Here is a 21,027-nt window from a genome sequence, read left to right as displayed (position 1 = left end):
GGCTACAAAGTTAATATACAGAAATCCATTGCATTTCTAGCCACTAACAATGAACTATCAGGAAGAGAAATTAAGGAAACAATACTAACCATTTCATCAAAAAGAATAAAATACTTAGGAGAAAATCTACCTCAGGAAGCAAAAGATCTGTACTCTGAAAACTATTGACACTAATGAAAGAAACTGAAGTCAACACAGATAGAAAGCTATAATATATTCTTGGATTGGACGAATAAATATTGTTAAAATGACCATACTACCCAAGGCAATCCACAGATTCAGTGCAATCCCTATCAAAATACCAATGGCATTTTTCACAGAACTAGACCAAGTAATTTAAATATTTATAGGAAACACAAAAGATCTCCCAATAGCCAAAACAATCTTGAGAAAGAACAGCTGGAAGAATCACACTCCCTGACTTCAGACTATACTACAAAGCCACAGTCATCAAAACAGTATGATGCTGGCACAAAAGCAGACACAGATCAATGGAAGAGGATAGAAAACCCAAAAGTAAACCTACACACTTACCATCAATTAATCTACAACAAAGGAGACAAAAATATGCAATGGAGAAGAGACAGTCTCTTCAATAAGTGGTGCTGGGAAAACTGGACAGCTACATGTAAAAAAGAATGAAATCAGAAAACTCTAACACCATACACAAAAATAAACTCAAAATGGATGAAAGGCCTAAATGTAAGAGCAGATACTATAAAACTCCTAGAGGAAAACACAGGCAGAACACCCTTTGACATAAATCATAGCAATATTTTTTTGGATCCATCTCCTAATGTAAATAAAAGCAAAAATAAACAAGACCCAGTTAATCTTAAAAGCTTTTGCACAACAAAAGAAATCATAACCAAACTGAAAAGACAAACTACACACTAGGTGAAAACATTTGCAATCAATGCTACATACTGACAAGGGATGAATTTCCAAAGTATACAAACAGCTCATAAAGCTCCATATCAAGAAACAAAGCAGGCAAAAAACAGAAGACCTAAATAAACATTTCTCCAAAGAAGATACAGAGATACCAATAGATAAATGAAAAGAGGCTCAACATTGCTAATGCAAATCAGGGAGTTCCTTTGTGGCTCAGCAGTTAACGAACCTAACTAGGATCCATAAGGATGCAGGTTTGATCCCTGGTCTTGCTCAGTGGGTTAAGGATCCAGCATTGCCATGAGCCATGGTATAGGTTGCAGACACGGCTTGGATCCCTTGTTGCCATGGCTGTGGTGTAGAATGGCAGCTGTAGTTCTGATTCAACCTCTAGTCTGGGAACTTCCATATGCCTCGGATGCAGCCCTGAAAGGCAAAAAAAAATAAGTAAATAATAAAAAATAAAAATGCAAATCAAAACAATGAGATATCACCTCATGCCAGTCAGAACTACCATCATCAAAAAATCTACAAACAATAAATGATGGAGAGGATAGAGAGAAAAAGGAACTCTCCTACACTGTTGATGGGAATGTAAACTGGTGCAACCACTCTGAAGAATAGTATGGAGGGTCCTTAAAAAACTAAAAACAGACTTACCATATGATCCAGCAATCTCACTCCTGGGTATATGTCCAGACAAAACTATAATTCAAAAAGAATCATAGACACCTATGTTCACTGAAGCACTATTCACAACAGCCAAGACGTGGAAACAACACAAATGTCCATCAACAGATGAGTGGATTAAGAAGATGTAGTACATAAAAGTGGTACCACTAAGCCATAAAAAAAAAGAATGAAATAATGCAATTTGCAACAACATGATTAGATTCTCATACTAATTGAAGTAAGTCAGAAAGAGAAGGATAAATACTATATGCTATCACTTATATGTGGAATCTAAAATATGGTACAAATGAACATATCTACAAAGCAGAAACAGACCCACAGACATGGAGAACAGACATGTGGTTGCCAAGGGGCAGAGAGGAAGGAGTAGGATGTACTGAGAGTATGGGGTTAACTGATGCAAACTATTAAATTCATAACAGATAACAAGGTCCTATTGTATAGCACAGGGAATGATATCTATTCTCCTGGGACAGATCATGATGGAAAATAATATATAAAAAAAGTATATATATGTATGACTGAGTCACTTTGCTGTACAGCAGAAATTGGCACATCATAAACCAACTATAAATTTTAAAAATAGGAAAAAAAAAAAAGCTACAATGAGATACCACTTCACCCTCAACAGGATGGCTGCTATCAAAAAAACAAACAAACAAACCAGAAAATAAATGTTGTCAAGGATGTGGAGAAACTGAAATTATGCATCGATGGTGGGAATGTAAAAAGGTACAGCTGCTATGGAAAACAGATGGTTCCTCCAAATATTAGAAAATGAACTATCACGTAATCCAACAATTCCACTTCTGTGTATATTCTCAAAAGAAGTAAAGCAAAGCCTTAAAGTGATACTTGCACACCATGGGTTCATAGTAACATTTGCAATGGCTAAAGCATGAAAGCAACCCAACCATCTACTGACAGGCGAATGATGGGCAAAATGTGCTATTTACAGACAACGGAGTATTATTCAGCCTCTAAAAGTTAGAAAATTTTGACACCCATACATTTATACAAAACATATAAAATCTTAAGACATTATACTAAGTAAAATAAATAAAGACAAAGTAGAAAGGTAGTTGCCAATATTGGAGTTAGGAGAGAATGGGAAATTATTGTTTAATGGGTATAATATACATTTTGGTTTCAGAAAATAAAAAGAGCTATGATGATGGTGACGGTTACAACATTTTAAATGTATTTAACAGCACTTAAAAAATGGCTAAGATGGTAATTTTCATGTTATTTGTATTTTACCATATTTTATTTTTTAAGGCAAAACAAAAAAGGTTTTCAGATATACAACTGCTAAAGAATTCATCACCAACAGACCAGCACAAGAAATATTAAAAGGTATGTCATTCAGGAAGAAGGAAAATGATAGCACACAGAAATCAAAGTCAACCAAAAGGAATGAAAAGTATGTAAATATCCGAGTGCACCAATTAAAAATGTACATTCAACTCCAAATCAGCTTTTCTCTGCCTTGCTTGGTAATAATGGAGCTGGTGCCTACAGACATTGCTCCTTGGCCAGCTGGCACAATGCTAACCTCTGACAGCAGATGGCACAGGAAGAATACTCCAGAAGGAAGGGTCCTCTTCTCATTACAGTGTGCTCTAACCTGCTTGCTCCAGTGGGCCCAGTGCCCCAAAGATATTCTCCCCAGGTGCCAACTTAAAACCAGTCTCAGGGACACATACACATAACCCCATGGGTAATTTCCTATCAAATTTTGTCAGGACACCAGAGGGCAGCCTACCTAATAAGAGTCAACAGTACTCCTACGAGTGAGAGGTTTCCCAGAGAATTATGCCAGTGCTCCAGGGGGCTCGCTTTTCAGTTCCAGCAAGAGGTTTTCTAATGATTTTTGTCAGCACCCAAAGGGAAGTTTCCTACTTGCCAACAAAAATCTGCAGTACCTAAAACTTCTCCAGCATCTAATTGAATACATCTCTTTAACAAGATCTGAATCTCAGCCTTGAAAATGGAGATAGAGCATCTTTGAAAATTCTCCACCCCTGCTACTCTGCCTCAGTCCTAGAGGCAAGTGGCTGCTCCCTCTACCTGCTATTCTATAAACTTTAAAGTTCTCTCTTGGGAGTTCCCGTCATGGCTCAATGGAAACAAATCTGACTAGTATCCATGAGGATGTAGGTTTGATCCCTGGCCTCGCCCAGTGGGTTAAGGATCCGACACTGCAGTGAGCTGTGGTGTAGGTCACAGATGGGGCTCCAATCTGGTGTGGTTGTGGCTGTGGGTAGGTCAATGGCTACAGCTCCAATTCGACCCCTAGCCTGGGAACTTTCATATCTGCAGGTGTGACACTAAAAAGATTTTTAAAAATAAATTAATTTTAAAAATAAAGTTCTCTTTTGCCCTTATATTTAATTCTGTTACTGGTTAATAATTCTTTATATTACACTTTCCCTATTCAAATTATTATACGGTTTCTGACCTGTGTCTAATACAGGATAGGCACTAGCAGTGGTACAGCAGATAGACCTACAAAGATCTGGAGTGGCCTGTTGTGTCCTTGAGCTTAAGCAGGAAATAGGATGCTAGTAACCCCTGGCATGCAGTGCCATCAAGTTAAGCAAGATATCACCTGTGGTTGATCATAATGAAGTGCCGACTGAAGGAAATATCCTGGGAACCCAAGTGACTGCTACACTTAACTGTTAAGACAGTAATGATGACTATAAAGTCTGCTATGTGAGATAGATTCTCTGTTCTTCAGTAGTATGGAATAACGAGTTCAGGTTCCTTAACTCTCAGATCAAATCACAATCCGAGAAATAGAGCACTTTCATGACAGTATATTTCTTTAAAAAAAAAAAAAAAGGAGTTCCCGTTGTGGCTCAGTGGTTAACAGATCCGACTAGGAAACATGAGGTTTCGGGTTCAATCCCTGGTCTTGCTCAGTGGGTTAAGGATCTGGCACTGCCATGAGCTGTGGTGTAGGTCGCAGATGCAGCTTGGATCTGGCGTTACTGTGGCTCTGGCATAGGCTGGCGGCTACAGCTTCGATTCGACCCCTAGCCTGGGAACCTCCATATGCTGCAGGAGTGGCCCTAGAAAAAGGCAAAAAGACAAAAAAAAAAAAAAAAAAAACGCTTATAATTCTTATAACCACAGGTTGAAAACTCAAAAATAAAAAAAAAAATCAAATGCAAAATTTAACTGTTCAAACAGTTGAACTACATCATTACATAAATTCAGAGTCTCACTAACACTAATGTGAAAATAAGGGCAATGACTAGGAAAAGAACGGGGACCCTGAAACTTGGAATGGGAACATATGGTTCCATGGCTTCATTCCATAATGAACTGGAATGGAAAAAAAAAACAACAACAACAAAAAAAAAACAATGTCAAACCTCCAGTAGGGTAATTTTCACCATACTGTATCTAAGAAGAACAGCCTTTCTTTTCTTAAAAATCTTTTTATGATATCCTCATATGAAGCAAACTGCTGGAAGATGTCCATTCTCCTAAGATCAACCACAACCAACCTTGTTGCCACTAGACCCATAAGCTGGTTATAGTGGGACAGGTACACACTATGACCCAAACGGGAATAGCTCACATATCCAAAAATTCAAGATTTTGCTAACACAGAAAGGCAAAAAAAAAAAAACCAAACCTGGGGGGACATGAATGAAATTAGATGCTAACAGTTATAAGACAAGGAGATTAGAATTAATTAACATTGGTGAGATCACCACAGATTCAGAACGTGATGTGTTAGCTTGTGTACTCAGAGACGGGTGTAGTGACTTAATTGTTAATTTAAACTTATACTCAACAATAACTGATTAGGGAAAGCCAATCAACACTACATTAAAAAGAGGAGTTCCCATTGTGGCTCAGTGGGTCAAGAACTCAACATAGTCTCCAAGAGGAAATGAGTTTGATTCCTGTCCTCACCCAGTGGGTTAAGGATCTGGCATTGCCACGAGCTGCAGCCTAAGTCACAGATTCAGCTCAAATCTGGTGTTGCTGTAGCTGTGGTATAGGCTGGCAGGTGCAGCTTTGATTCCACTCCTAGCCCAGGAAATTCCATATGCTGAGGGTACAGCCATAAAAAGAAAACAAAAGACAAAACTACACTTACTAACAAGAAACATTTAATGAGGTTTAATGAGGTTGAGATACCAGAGTTTCACTGTCATTATGTAGAAGAGGAAATCCAAAGGCTTAGGGAGACAGGAACACTGGAGTAAATTTATCCACTGCAACCAGTACACCTACTACCCAACTACATTCTCTAAGAAGGCCCAGAAGATGCTCTACTAGCAAGCACACCTGAAAACCTGTGGGGCTGCTCTCTTTTGTAGGTCAGTATGATGGCAGAGAATGTTACCACTGAGATGGGCTCCTTGATTTCAGAAGATAATGGGATCCCAAAGCAACAAAGGCCAAGTGGCAGCACTTAACCCCAAGGATAAGGGCAGCAGGGACGTACCAGTAATCAGAATGCTTTGGCCCGCTGGGATCTTTGGCAGTGGCTAATTGATCACGATGTTCCTAGGAATGAAATACATGGGCAGTTTAATCTATATACCAGGAAAATGTCTAAATCTGGTGGCCAAAAACTGACTCAAGTCATCAGAGTGGAAGTCATGGACATTCAGACCACTTTCCAGACCTAGTCAATTCATAGACCCACTGCCCCTTGACTGAGACCGAGTTGGCTTGAGAGAGGACTCTGCCATTACCACAAGTACACAACATAAATCTTTCTCCAAGTCTGCCCCCAAAATGACCTATAAAGCAGTGGCTTTCAATCAGGAGCAGTTTTGCTCCCCAAATCTAGAAAATCAACATCTACAGGCATTTCTAATCACGAGGGAGTTCTACTGACATCTGGTGCGGAGTACAAGGGTGCTGTGAAACATCAACAACAGCTACCATAACAAAGAATTATCTAGTCTTACAAGCCCCCTACGTGATCTAGAGAGTTATCTCCCTGATCTCATCTCCTACTACTCACCAACTTGCTCACTCACCTTCAACTAGTACCTGCTTGATGTTCATAAAACATGCACAATACTCTCTGGCCTCAGAGCCTTTGTCCTTGTCTGTTGTTCACTCTACCTAGAATATTATTCAGATATCCACATGACTCTCATTTCCTTCACATTTCTGCTTAAATGCCATTGTTTAAAATTGCACTGCCCCTTCCACTACAGCATACTGTGTTCCATTTCTCTTGTTTATGCTCCATTTTTAATGTTCCATGTATATCAGAAGTTCCCATCATGGCTTATTGGGAACAAATCTGACTAGGAACCATGAGGACGCACGTTCAATCCCTGGCCTTGCTCAGTGGGTTAAGGATCCGACGTTGCTGTGAGCTGTGGCATAAGTTACAGACAGCTCGGATTCCGAACTGCTGTGGCTATGGCGTAGGGCAGCAGCTACAGCTCTGATTCACCCCCTAGCCTGGGAACCTCCATATGCTACGGGTGCAGCCCTGAAAAGACCAAAAAAACCAAAAAACAAAAACCCTCTATATGATTTGATTAGCAGTTCTCTCTCCCATCACTAGAATGTAAATGCCATGAGAGCAGAAATTTTTGTACAACTTATTTCATTACTATATCCTCAGTACTCACGGTGGTTCCTCGTACATAAGAGACACTCAAACATTTGTTGAATGAAAGCAAGGATGGTGACTGGATGGAAAATAGGGATGTGGAATGCTGAGGAATTCTAATATAACTCCTAAAAAGTTCTTATTTTATTTGCTCAATACCCTATTCTTCTGAAAACAGTCACTTCAGTTCGTCAGATATTTCAACCACTTCTCCCTTTTTAAAAATGTGGTACTTTTTTCAATGTACTCAAATCTATCATTCTTTTGAATTACTTTTTTTCTTTTTGGTTTATGCATTCGTCATACCAAAATGTTACATTTACCTCTATTTTCTTTGGGTGCTTTAATAGTTTCATTCTCTTACATTCATATATTCAATCCCTCTAGAATCTGCTATGGAATCTGGAGTGAGAAAAAAGATCTAACTTTATTTTTTTTGCTGAAATAAGCAGCAGACTGTCCAAACACCATTCAATGAACAATTCATAATCATATTCTAAAATAGACATCAATCTATTTATTTGTAATAATTTGTCTGACCATTCATATACGGGTGTTACATTCAAGATCCTGTAGAACGAGGTAACCACCTATTGCCCTACTTTTCCATTCCCCCATTGTTCTTTTAATTCACAAATGTTTTGACTATCTTTCACATACCTATAACTCCTAAGGAAATGGATCATTGCTTCATCAAATTCGACCCTGCTCACCATCAAAAAGGACCAAAAAAAAAAAAAAAAACCACCTGGATATTGACTGAAATAATATTAGTTTTATGGAACATTATTTTAATAACATTGAGTTTTCTAAGCCAGGAACACAATATATTTACTTTTTTTTTAAGAGTCATCAAAGCATGGTGGTTACAGATTCTCTGGAGTCTAGAGTCACACAACTTGAATAAATTCCAATCCCATTCTAAGCCAGCTAAATAATCTTTAAAAGGCACCTTACCTCTCCATTACCCTCAGGCACAGCACTATATCATAAGGTTGCTGTAAAGAGTGAGTTAAGATTCATATGCTTAAAACAATGTTCAATAAAAATTACTTGCTGTTGACAGTTATTATTTTATTATCATATCCTTAATTAAAGTCTTATCACTTTAAGTCTCATGTGTTTCTTGTTAACAGGTTTATCCCAAAGAATTTTAAATTGATTGCTTTGTGAATCGATCTTTTCTTAAAATATTATTTTCTAACTACTGATAGTCAAGTAATTGGGATTTGTGAGATTTTTTTTAAAAAACTTTATAACCAAGCATTTAACTGTTCTCCATTATAACCCTAGTGCATGTTCTTTTCCTCCAGACTATTTTCATTTTTGCACTTTTACTTCTTAGCCCTAAAATATTTTCTGCTAATACTCTTGAGATTTTCAGGTAAATAATACATCACCACAAAATAATCATAAATCAATTTTCCAAAATTTACCCATCTCATTTCTTTGCCTCATCTAACTATACTGACTACAACTTCCAGAACAGTAATAAATAATTCTGATAGTAGTAGGCATCAATCCTAAATTTTAAAGGATGACTGTTGGATTTGAATAAATATGTTTTGCTAAAGGGAAGGAAATAAACTTCTATTCTTTTTTTTTGTTAAAGGGCTGCACCCACGTCATATGGAGGTTCCCAGACTAGTGGGCGAATCTGAGCTACAGGTGCTGGCCACATCCACAGTCATAGTCACAGCAAAAACAGACCCAAGCTTCATCTGCAACCTACGCCACAGCCACAACAACTCCAGATCATTAATCCACTGAGTGAGGCCGGGGATCAAACCCGCAATCTCAGGGTTACTAGTTGGATTCTTTCTGCTACACCACAATGGGAACTCCTAACCTTCTACTGTTAGTCTTACAGAAAGAGACTTTATTGGAAATAAATATTAAGCATATCAAGGTCTTTTTTAGCATCTTGATATTAGATCTTTTCAATTTTGGCAAGTATTTTTAAAAACATGAAATAAGCTATTTCTCAAAAGTTACAAAGAAAGATTAAAAACTTAGGAAGTTGTTCTCTAAGATTAATTACCATTTCTTAAACAGTTATTAACCTATCCAGATTTTCTACTCCTTAAATCAATTTTGATAACATATTAGAAAATCTTCCATTTCTTCTAGTTTATATATCTAGAAGACCAGTTGAGTTAATCACATAAAAGTTATTTCAACAAATTATCACCAATCCATTATGGCTACAACTTTTTCTTCTCCATAATACTATTTTTTTTCTTCCTCAATTAAACCTGTCAAAAACTTGTCTCAAAAAAAAAAAAAAAAAAAAAGAGTTCCTGTTGTGCCCCAGCAGAAACGAATCTGACTAGTATCCACGCGGATGCAGGTTCCACCCCTGGCCTCACACAGTGGGTTGGGGAATGGGCGTCACCATGAGCTGTGGTGTAGGTCGCAGACACAGCTTGGATCCTGCGTTGCTGTGGCTATGGTGTAGGCCAGCAGCTGTAGCTCCGATTTAACCCCTAGCCTGGGAACTTCTATATGCCACAGGTACAGCCCTGAAAAAAAAAGCAAAAAAGAAAAAAAAACTGTCTATTTATTGGTTTCTTCACAAGGAATCAGCTCCTACTTCTATCAATGTATAGATTTATGTTTATTAATTTTTTCAGTCTTTTTTGTCTTTCTCTTACATTAATGCTTTTACAATTACCTAGCATATTTTTCCGGCCTACAGAAAAGACTTTATAGATACTTTTTAAATAATCGAATGAATCCTACCTCCATCCTTCCCACCCTAGTCATATTTAAGATAGTTCCGAGGTTCTATGTTATTTTTTTAATATCTTAGAATATCTACTTGTCTTTTTTTTTTTTGCTTTTTAGGGCCACACCCGCAGCATATTGAGGTTCCCAGGCTAGGGGTCTAATCAGAGCTACAGCTGCCGGCCTCCGCCACAGCCACAGCAACACAGGATCCGAGTCACGTCAGCTCACGGCAACACCAGATCCTTAACCCACTGAGCAAGGCCAGAGACTGAACCCACAACCTCACGGTTCCTAGCTGGATTCGTTACCACTGTGCCATGACAAGAACTCCTCAAAGTCATTATTTTCAACTTTGATTCTTCCCTTGGGCTTTCCTTGAGTTGTAACATATAAAGTTGAATAGTAATTTATTTTTTATATTAAAAGCATTTATGGCAAAAAAAAATTTAATGTTCAACATTTTCTTCAGAGTTACATAAGATAGCTCTCCTCATATCCCAAGTTGTGATACAGCATGCTCTCGTTGTCATATTGTTTTTTATTGAGGTATAACTGACGTATAAGTCACTGTTATACTCTGAACAACTGATGTTAGCTTCAACTTGTTTAATCTAACAGTTGCTTAAAAGGTTTGTTTGTTTTGAGGGCCGCACCTGCAACATGTGGAAGTTCCCAGGCTAGGTGTCAAAAGAGAGCTGCAGCTGCCAACTAGGCCACGGCCATAGCAATGCCAGATCCAAGCCACATCTGCGAATTACACCACAGCTCACAGCAACGCCAGAGCCTTAACCCACTGAACAAGACCAGGGATCAAACCCAAACCCTCACAGACACTAGTTGGGTTTGTTACCGCTGAGCCACAAGGAGAACTCCACTTAAAAGTTTTAAAGTTTCCAAATGGCTGGGTTGTTTGTGTGCTTAGGATGCTTTTTTTTTTTTGGCTTTCTAGGGCCACATCCACAGCATGCGGAGGTTCCCAGGCTAGGAGTCCAATCAGAGCTATAGCTGCTGGCCTACACCTCAGCCACAGCAACGCCAGATCCGAGCTGTGTCTGCGAGCTACACCACAGCTCACAGCAACACCAGATCCTTAACCCACTGAGCGAAGCTAGGGGTCGAACCCGCAACCTCATAGTTCCTAGTCGGATTCATTTCCGCTGCGCCATGACAGGAATGCCTGGGATTTTTTTCTTTTTTGGCTGCACCCACACATGCAGACCTTCCCAGGGCAGGGATCAAACCTGCCCACAGTGACCTGAGCTGCTGCAGTGATAAGGCCATATCCTTAACCCAGTAAGCCACAAGAGAACTCCTGGTTGAGTTGTTTTAATTGACACTGTGCTCATTTCAGCTTTATGGCACTGTGGTCAAAGAATATTATCTCTAAATTTTAAGGTTAAAAATTGTAATCTTTTCCTGAAGTATATATTGTGATTAATTTCTGTAATTATTCCATGAGAGGGTAAAAAGAGACATTTTGCCCCCAGTGTACCAAGTTCAATTAAACTACAGTTCCTCTAAACCACTAAAAAAAATTTTTCACTCACTGATTATAACTCAGCACTTCCCAGATTCAATCTCTGGTTTGGGAACTGAGATCCCACACTGAACCACTGCACACGGTGGCCAACTACACACACACACACACACACACGTTTTATATACTTCAATGCAAGGCTTTTTGATACATAAAATTCATGGCAATTACATCCTCAATGTGAATTATATCTTTCACAAACAAAAAGAAATTTGTGGCAATTATTTCTGCCATGAATAGTTTTGATATTAAAGTTCTAGTATTTTGCTGTATATACTTTACATACACTGTTTTTTTGTTTGTTTTGTTTTGTCTTTTCAGGGCCATACCCGTGGCATATGGAGGTTCCCAGGCTAGGGGTCCAATTGGAACTGTAGCCACTGGCTTACACCAGAGCCACAGCAACGTAGGATCCGAGCCATGTCTGTGACCTATACCACAGCTCACAGCAATGCCGGTTCCTTAACCCACCAAGCAAGGCCTGGGATCGAACCCACAACCACATGGTTCCTAGTCAGATTCGTTTCCACTGCACCATGACAGGAACTCCACTTAACCTTTTTAAAAGGTCTTCAACTATGAACCTGCAAAATACTTAGGACACAAATTCCTACACTGGCTAGAAACTCCAAAAAACCCTTCAAAATCTAAAATTTAAGACCATATAACTTTAAAAAGTTGAAGTTACTGAGCAGCTCAGCAGGTTAAGGATCCAGTGTTGTTACACCTGTGACTTGGGTCACTGCTGTGGCATGGGTTTGACCCCTGGCCTTGTACAGTGGGTTAAAAGATCTGGCGTTGACGTGAATGTGGTATAGACTGCAGATGCAGCTGGATGTGGCATTGCTTTGGCCTAGGCTGGCACCTGCAGCTCCAATTTGACCCCTAGCCTGGGAACTTCCACATGCCAACACGCAGCCATTAAAAAAAAAAAAAAAGGGAGTTCCCGTCGTGGCGCAGTGGTTAACGAATCCGACTAGGAACCATGAGGTTGTGGGTTCGGTCCCTGCCCTTGCTCAGTTGGTTAACGATCCGGCGTTGCCGTGAGCTGTGGTGTAGGTCGCAGACGCGGCTCGGATCCTGCGTTGCTGTGGCTCTGGCATAGGCTGGTGGCTACAGCTCCGATTCGACCCCTAGCCTGGGAACCTCCATATGCCGCGGGAGCGGCCCAAGAAATAGCAACAACAACAACAACAACAAAAAAGACAAAAGACAAAAAAAAAAGATCATACATCATGATCAAATGGGATTTATCCCAAGGATGCATGGATTTTTCAATATCTGCAAATCGATGTGACATACCGTATTAAGAATAAAAACCAGAGCTCCCATCATGGCTCAGCGGTTAACAAATCCGACTAGGAACCATGAGGTTGCAGGTTCGATCCCTGGCCTTGCTCAGTGGGTTAAGGATCCGGCGTTGCAGACGGGGCTTGAATATGGCGTTGCTGTGGCTGTGGAGTAGGCCACAGCTACAGCTCAGATTAGACCGCCTAGCCTGGGAACCTCCATATACTGAGGGTACGGCCCTAGAAAAGACAACAACAACAACAAAAAAAAAAGAATAAAAACCACATGATTATCTCAATAGATGCAGAAAAAGCTTTTAATAAAATTCAATAACCAGGAATTCCATGGTGGCCTAGTGAGCTAAGGATCTAGCAATGTCATTGCTGTGGCCCGGATTGCTGCTATAACAGAGATTTGATCCCTAGCCCAGGAACTTCTGCATACTGCAGTCAGGCACAGTCAAAAAAAAAAAATTTCAACATCGTTTATGATAAAAAATTCTTCAGGAGTTCCCATCATGGCACAGCGGAAACGAATTTGACTACAATCCACAGGATGAAGGTTCAATCTCTGGCCTCACTCAGTGGGTTAAGGATCCAGCATTGCTGTGAGCTGTGGTGTAGGTCACAGAGACAACTGGGATCTGGCATTGCTGTGGTTATGGTGTAGCCCAGCGGCTACAGCTCCAACTTGACCCCTACCCTGGGAACTTCCATGTGCCACAGGTGCGGCCCTAAAAAAAAAAAAAAAAAAAAAGAAACTCTTCAGAAAGCAGGCACAGAGGGAACACACCTCCACATTATAAAAGCCATATATGACAAAACCACAGCTTACATCACACTCAACAGTGAAAACATGAAAGCATTCCCTCTAAGATCAGGAATAAGACAAGGATGTCCACTCTCACCACTTTTATTTAACATAATTTTGGGACTCCCAGCCACAGCAATCAAAGAAACAGAAATAAAAGGAATCCAAATCAGAAAGGAAGAAGTAAAAATATCACTGTTTGCAGATGACATGATACTTTACATAGAAAATCTTTATGCCTCCAGAAAACTACTAGGGCTCATCAATGAATCTGATAAAGTTGCTAAATACAACAACTAACATGTAATTATTCTAATTAATTCTAGTTATTCTACTTAATATATAGAAATCTGTTGAATTCCTAAACATTAAACAAGAAACTCTCAGAAAGAGAAACCGTGGAAACTATCCCATTTACCACTGCATCAAAAAGAATAAAATACCTAAGAATAAACCTATCTCAGGAAGCAAAAGACACATACTCCAAAAACTGTAAGATGCTAATGAAAGAAACTGAAAACAACAAAAACAGATGAAAAGAGGTACCATGTTCTTGGATTGGAAGGGTCAATATTGTTAAAATGATCATACTACCCCCACTCAATCAACAGAGTCAATGCAATCCCTATTAAAATAGCACTGGCATTTTTCACAGGAGTTCCTATCATGGCGCAGTGGTTAACGAATCCGACTAGGAACCATGAGGTTGCGGGTTCGATCCCTGACCTCGCTCAGTGGGTTAAGGATCCGGCGTTGCCATGAGCTGTGGTGTAGGTCGCAGATGCAGCTCGGATCCCAAGATGCTGTGGCTCTGGCGTAGGCTGGTGGCTGTAGCTCCGATTAGACCCCTAGCCTGGGAACCTCCATATGCCAAAGGAGCAGCCCAAGAAATGGCAAAAAGACAAACAAAACAAAAGAAATAAAATAGCACTGGCATTTTTCACAGAGCTAGAATAATTTTAAAATTTGCATAAAAACACAAAAGACCCAAATAGCAAAAATAGTCTTGAGAAAGAAGAATGGAGCAGAAGGAATCACACTCCCTGGCTTCAGCCTATACTACCAAGCTACAGCCATCAAAACAGTATGGTAGTGACATAAAAGCAGACACACACATCAATGAAAGACACACAGATCAAGAGAGAGCCAAAAATAAACCCACACACTTATGGTCAATTAATCTACAACAAAGGAGGAAAAATTACGCAAGGGAGAAAAGACAGTCTCTTCATTAAGTGAAACTAGACAGCTACGTGTAAAAAAGAAAAATACTCTCCAACACCATACCCAAAAATAAACTCAAAATGGATTAAAGACATAAATTAAGACCAGATACTATAAAACTTGTAAAGGAAAACACAGGCAGAACACACTGACATAAATTGCAGCAATATTTTTTTGGATCCGTTTCCTAAAGTAATGGAAATAAAAGCAAAAACCAACAAATGGGACCTAACTAAACTTAAAAGCATTTTCATAGCAAAGGAAATCATAAACAAAATGAAAAGACAATTTACAGACTGGGAGAAAATATTTGCAAATGATGTTACCTACCAACAAGGGATTAATTTCCAAAATATACAGACAGCCCATAGAGCTCAATATCAAAAAACAACATATACAATCAAAAAATGATCAGGGAGTCCCACTATGGCTCAGTGGATTAAGAACCCAACTAGTATCCATGAGGATACAGCTTCAATCCCTGGCCTTGCTCAGTGGGTTAAAGGATCCAGCATTGCTGCAAGCTGCGGCATAGGTCACAGATGCAGCTCTGATCTGGTGTTGTTGTGGTTGTGGTATAGGCCAACAGCTGTAGCGCCAATTCGACCACTAGCCTGGGAATATTCATACACCATAGGGGTGACCAGTATGGGAAAAAAATAGGTCAGAAGGAAGTTCCCTTGTCGTACAATGGGTTAAGGATCTGGCAATGCCAAAGATACAGTGAAGGCTGCAACTGCAGCACAGGTTCAAGATCCCTGGCCCAGGAACTTTCACATGCAGTGGGTGTGCCCCCCCCAAAAAAAAACAGTCTGAAGACCTAAACAGACATTTCTTCAGAGACATACAGATGACTAAGAGGTACACGAGAAGATGCTCACGTTTCTATCATTTATAAAATGCAAATTAAAACTACAATGAGGAATTCCCACTACGGCACAGTGGATTAAGAATCCAACTGCAACAGCTTGGGTCACTGCCAAGGTGCAGGTTCAAACCCTGGCCCAGTGCAGTGTGGGTTAAAAGATCCAGCACTACCACAGCTCTCTGGCACAGGTCACAGCTGTGGCTCAGATTCAATGCCTGGCCTGGGAACTTCCATATGCTGCAGGAGTGGTCATTAAAAATTAAAATTAAAATTAAAAAACCCAATGGGATATCACCTTATGAGGGTCAAAATCACCATCATCAAAAAGTCTACAAACAATAAATGGTAAAGATGGTATGGAGAAAAAGGAACTCTCCTACACTGTTGGTGCAAACGTAAATTGGTGCAGTCACTATGAAGTATAGTGTGGAAGTTCCCTGAAAAAACAAAAAGAGGAGTTCCCATCGTGGCGCAGTGGTTAACGAATCCGACTAGGAACCATGAGGGTGCAGGTCTGATCCCTGACCTCACTCAGGGGGGTTAAGGATCCAGCATTGCCATGAGCTGTGGTGTAGGTCGCAGACGCAGCTCGGATCCCACTTTGCTGTGGCTGTGGTGTAAGCTGGCAGCTACAGCTCCAATTAGACCTGGAGAACCTGGGAACCTCCATATATCTCGGGGGCAGCCCCAAAAAAGGTAAAAAGACAAAAAAAAAAAAAAGGAAAGACAACACAGAGAATGGGAGAAAACATTGCAAAATGATGCAACTGACAAGGGTTTAATGTCCAAAATACACAAATAACTCATACAACTCAATAATAAAAAAAAAACTAACAACGGAAAAATGGTCAGAAGACCTAAATAAACGTTTCTCCAAAGAAGATAAGCAGACGGCCAGCAGGCATATAAAAAAAGCTCAAGATGACTATTTTATTTTGTTCTTTTAGGCCTGCACCCATGGCATATGGAAGTTCCCGGGCTATGGGGTCGAATCAGAGGTGCAGCTGCTGGTCCATGCCATAGCCACAGCAATGCCTGATCCAAGCCGAGTCTGAGACCTATGCCACAGCTTCAGCAATGCAGGATCCTTTTAACCCACTGAGCAAGGCCAGCGTCAAACTCATATCCTCATGGATGCTAGTCGGATTTTTAACTCTCTAAGCCACAATGGGAAAGTCCCACATCACTAATTATCAAAGAAATGCAAATCAAAACTACAATGAGGTATCACTTCACACTGGTCAGAATGGCCATCATTAGTAAGTATACAAATAACAAATGCTGGAGACGGTGTGGAGAAAAGGGAACCCTCTTTCACTTCTGGTGGGAATGTAAATTGGTACAACCGCTATGGAAAAGAGTACGGAAGTTCCTCAGAAAACTAAATAGAGAACTACTACATGATCCAGCAATCCCACTCCTGAGTATATATCCAGAGAAAACGCATAGTTTGAAAAGATACATGAACCCCCAATGTTCACTGTAACACTATTTAAAACAGCCAACACATGGAAGCAACCTAAATGTCCATCAAGAGAGGAACGGATAAAGAAGACGTGTTTTTTTTTATATACACAATAAAATATGATTTAGCCATAAAAAAGAATGAAATAATGCCATTTGCAGCAACATGGATGCAACCAGAGAGTCTCGTACTAAGTTAAGTCAGACAGAAAGAGAAAGACAAATACCATATGATATCACTTTTATGAGGAATCTAAAATGTGGCACAAATGAAACCATCTATAAAACAGAAAGAGACTCAAAGACATGGAAAACGGACTTGTGGTTTCCAATGGGGAGGGAGTGGGATGGACTGGCAGTTTGGGGTTAGTAGATGCAAACCAGTACCTTTAGAATGGATAAAACAACAAGGTTCTGCTGTATAGTACAGGGAACTACATTCAATCTCTTGAGACAGAACATGACGGAAGATTAAGTGAGAAAAAGAATGTGTGTGTGTGTGTGTGTGTGTGTGTGTGTGTGTGTGTGTCTGGATCACTATGCTGTACAGCAGAAATTGGCACAACACTATAAATCAACTCTAATTTAAAAAAAGAAAAAAGGAGTTCCCGTCGTGGCGCAGTGGTTAACGAATCCGACTAGCAACCATGAGGTTGCGGGTTCGGTCCCTGCCCTTGCTCAGTGGGTTAACGATCTGGCGCTGCCATGAGCTGTGGTGTAGGTTGCAGACGCGGCACGGATCCTGCGTTGCTGTGGCTCTGGCGTAGGCTGGTGGCTACAGCTCCGATATGACCCCTAGCCTGGGAACCTCCATATGCCGCGGGAGCGGCCCAAAGAAATAGCAAAAAAAAATAAATAAAAAAAGAAAAAAGGAGTTCCCGTCGTGGCGCAGTGGTTAACGAATCCGACTAGGAACCATGAGGTTGCGGGTTTGGTCCCTGCCCTTGCTCAGTGGGTTAACGATCCGGCGTTGCCGTGAGCTGTGGTGTAGGTTGCAGACGCGGCTCGGATCCCGCGTTGCTGTGGCTCTGGCGTAGGCCGGTGGCTACAGCTCCGATTCGACCCCTAGCCTGGGAACCTCCATATGCTGCAGGAGCGGCCCAAGAAATAGCAACAAACAACAACAACAACAACAACAACCAAAAGACAAAAGACAAAAAAAAAAAAAAAAAAAAAAAAAAGAAACAGAGAGAGGAGGTCATGTGAAGATGGAGGCAAAGATGGAATTATGTGGCTACCAAAATCAAAGACCTGAGGCTGGAAGAGAAAAAGATTCTTTCCTAGAATTTTCAGAGCAACATGGCCCTGCTAACACCTTGATTTTGGACTTCTAGCCTCTAGAACTATATGGGAATAAATTTCTGTGGTTTTAAGCCACCAAGTTTCTGGTGACCTGTTATGGCAAACCTAGGAAAGTACCACAGATTTTAGTACACTGAAGTGGTGTGCTGCTGAAATAAATACCTAAAAGCGTAGGAGTAGCTTTGGAATTGGGAAATGGGTAGAGCATGGGTGGATTTTGAGAAGCATCATAGAAAAAGTCTAGACTGCCTTGAAGAAATGGCTGTTACACCAATTCTAATGATAAAGAAGTGGGGAGCAAAAAAAAGACAGCGTCTATTACCTCAGGGAATACACGTACCATGAACAGAATTTTGGAAAAACACATTTAAGGTGCTTCTGGTAAGACCTCAGAGGGAAATGAAGAATACATTACTGGGAACCAGATGATGATCCTTGTTATAAAGGAGCAGAAAACTCAGCTGAACTGTGCTCTATTGTTGGATAGATGGCAGAAAAAAACTTGGAAGCAATAAACTTGGATATTCAGCTAAGGAGATTTCTAAGCAAAATGTAGTGAGCCTGCCCCCACCCCCCCCCAGTCCGGTGCTTACTGTAATAAGAGAGGAAAAAGCTAAAGTGAAGATGAAACTGTTAGGCAAAAATGAAACAGCTCTTAATGATTTGGGAAGTTCTCAGCCTATCCAGATTGCAAAGGATGCTAAAATTGGGAAATTCACTGTAAGAAGTGTGCTCTAGAAAGAGGGCCAAGGGTGTGTGGCTGGGCAACCTTTTGGTGAAGATATTAGGAGTGTGACTCATGGACCCAATTATTCACCCCAACTTAAGTCAGGAATAGGGATGGGGTTATCCAGGAGAGATCTGTGAAGAACTCTCTTGTCTAACTACATGAATACCTTTAATATATAGAGGAGACTTACAAAGTTTCTAAGCATTATTTAACCAGAAAAAAACCCTGCCAGCCTGTTTTTAAAGGTACAAAGACTAGAAAAAGTGAAAGAAATTTTCAGACTTCTGGAATCCTATGGGCAGGAAAGAGCTACTAAAGCTACTCATTTGGAGTTCTCTTGTCTCACAGCAGGTTAAGGATCCAGCATTGCATGTTACTGCTGCTCTAGTGCAGGTTTTTTGTCTTTTTTGCCATTTCTTGGGCCGCTCCAGCGGCATATGGAGGTTCCCAGGCTAGGGGTCGAATCGGAGCTGTAGCTGCCAGCCTACGCCAGAGCCACAGCAACGCGGGATCCGAGCTGCATCTGCAACCTACACCACAGCTCACGGCAACGCCGGATCGTTAACCCACTGAGCAAGGGTTGGGACCGAACCCGCAACCTCATGGTTCCTAGTCGGATTCGTTAACCACTACACCACGACAGGAACTCCTCTAGTGCAGGTTTGATCCCTGGCTCCCGGAATTTCCATGTGCCATGGGCGCAGCCAAAAATAAAAATAAAATAAAATAAAGTTGGAGTTCCTGTCGTGGCTCAGCGGAAACAAATCTGACTAGCATCCATGAAGAAGCAGGTTCAATCCTTGGCCTTGCTCAGTGGTTTAAGGATGAGCTGTGGTGCAGGTCACAGACATGATTCAGATCCCACCTTGGCTATGGCTGTGGGACAGGCCAGCAGCTACAGCTCCGATTCAACCCCTAGCCCGGGAACCTCCATATGCTGTAAGTGTGGCCCTGAAAAGACAAAATAAAATAAATTAAATTAAATTATTAGCTACAAACAGGTACTCTCTTTAAGAAAAAGAAAAATAAATCTAAAGACAGAGCCACAAACACAAAGGCAAATATTAGAGAAGTAGGCCCAAGCAGGGGTCCACAGTGCCTCCATGGACCCAGGGGGCAGAAGGTCAAGTCTGAAAGTTATTCTCAGGCCTTGAAACCTAATGAATTTTTGTCCTGGTGGGTTTTGAACTTCACTAGGAATAGTGATCCCTTTATTCCTTTCATTTTCTTCTTTTTGGAATGGCAATGTCTACTCAAAGCCTGTTCCACAACTGTATTTTGGAAGCAGAAAACTTGTTTTCTGGTTTCACAGATACATATGTAAAGAGAAATTTTACTCCAGACGATTGTATGTAGAGTCATACTTATATCTAACTTAGATGGATGATGTATGAGATTTGGGAGTTTTTGAGTTGATACCTAGATAAGGTTTTGCACTTAAATATTCATATTGTAATTGAGTTGAGACTTTGGGGAATGTTGAGATGAGGTGAATGTATTTTGCATACAGGATGGATATGAAGTTTTGGGGACAAGAGGGCTGACTGTAGTGGACTGAATTGTGGCTCCTAAAAGATATGTCCACCCAGAACCTTAGAATGTGTGCAGAATGTTTGCACATGTATTTCAGGTAAGAATCTTGAGATGAGATCATCCTGAATTTGGACAGACCTTAAATCCAATGAAGAATATCCTTAGAAGAGACTGAAAAAACACAGAAGGCAGCCACATGAAGATGGAGGCAAAAATTTGAGTTATTCTGTCACAAATCAAGTAACAAATCAATTCACCAGACGCTGGAAGAGACAAGAAAGGATTCGTCCCTAGTGCTTTCAGAGAGAACATGGCCTTGCTAACACCTTGATTTCAAACATCTAGCC

At 40.5% G+C, this 21,027-nt stretch overlaps 1 protein-coding gene across 47 annotated transcripts in view; it reads right to left on the bottom strand.

Moving 5' to 3' along the window:
- Window positions 1-21,027, bottom strand: part of ZMYM4 (zinc finger MYM-type containing 4) — a 164,638-nt gene that overhangs the window by 133,238 nt on the left and 10,373 nt on the right. For 20 of the 47 annotated variants that reach the window (XM_084963790.1, XM_084963814.1, XM_084963803.1 and 17 more), the window contains exon 2: window positions 6,059-6,120. The exons of 26 other annotated variants lie outside the window; for them this stretch is intronic. The gene's annotated coding sequence lies outside the window, so the exon portion shown is untranslated. Of the gene's footprint in view, window positions 1-6,058; window positions 6,121-7,515; window positions 7,596-21,027 lie in introns of those variants that run through there. One more of the 47 variants, XM_084963794.1, reaches the window with a different exon arrangement.

Source organism: Sus scrofa, chromosome 6 (assembly GCF_054392235.1).
Source record: "Sus scrofa isolate SSC_HxYL_T2T_F1_AM1 chromosome 6, Sscrofa_HxYL_maternal_Yorkshire_Landrace_v2.0, whole genome shotgun sequence".
NCBI lineage: Eukaryota > Metazoa > Chordata > Mammalia > Artiodactyla > Suidae > Sus > Sus scrofa.
Note: the sequence above shows the minus strand (reverse complement) of the source record. Positions and strands in the feature narration are given on the sequence as shown.